This window comes from Gavialis gangeticus, unplaced genomic scaffold, assembly GCF_001723915.1.
Source record: "Gavialis gangeticus isolate Ggan-Ray unplaced genomic scaffold, GavGan_comp1, whole genome shotgun sequence".
NCBI classification, from domain to species: domain Eukaryota; kingdom Metazoa; phylum Chordata; order Crocodylia; family Gavialidae; genus Gavialis; species Gavialis gangeticus.
Window position 1 is genome coordinate 7,594,367 of NW_017729026.1, and position 1,043 is coordinate 7,595,409.

The window sequence follows — 1,043 nt, forward strand, 5'->3', positions numbered from 1 at the left end:
CAGGCCTCTCACCCTGCTCCTGGACCTGTTGGGACCTTCTCCTCCCTATAGTCCCCAATAATTACCAATTGCTGAGACCTCCACCTCCCCATAGTCTCCTCCTAAACCACTGGTGTAACCTTAGCCCTAAGACTGTATTACCCAGAGGCATTCTTGGTGTCCATCAGGAGTCTCATTCTATAGCCTGCTCAGGAGGTCCTCTCACATCAGCCTCCAGGGCCAGACAGCATACTCAGCTCAGGATCTGGGTTTACATACACCCTAAGCCCAGCCCCTTGCTGGTCAAGTGTCTCTCTTCATTGCTGCTTAGGCTTTCTCAGCAGCCTTTCCTCTCCTTAAAGTAACAGGTGCTCTAAGCACCCTGTTCCAATATCCACACCTGCAGTATATCACCTATTGCCACAGGACTTTTAGAAGGGTAGTGCAGGCACAAGGTGAAATGAGGTTAAATGCATCTATGATTTACGTGGTTTATAGAAGAGCAGATTCATGTGGAATCAACTTTCCTCTCTTGGTCTTGCATATCAAGATCCAGTGGCAAAACAATATGGAGATGAACAGAGATGAAGCTGATTTCTGTGAATGCCCTGCAGCCTCTAATGCAATGATGATTTATGTCAGTATTTCTCAACCTTTTAGACTTGAGACACCCCTGGGAAACTGCCAGCTCTTAGTTTTCACCTTTTTTTTTGACGGCAGGAAAAATAACAGTTTTTTCTCGCAAAGAACTCAGAAAGACCACAACGATAGATATCTATTTCAAATCTCTGGGTTTACCTTGTGAAACATGGTTGCAAGCCTCACAGTGCTAACAGCGTGTGGCATCCTATGGCACCCTTGACAGGATTTCAAGGCACCCCAGAGTGCTATGATACCCTGGGTGGGACTAATTAATCTGTGTTATCCAGAAAACTTGGCTCCCATGTCTTCTAGCAGGACAAATTTAGCATATCTTTTGAGTCTATGTCTACCATTTACCATGGCAGGTTTTATGCACTAAAAGCATGATCAGAAGATATCCATCCAAAAGTTCCTCAAAGCCT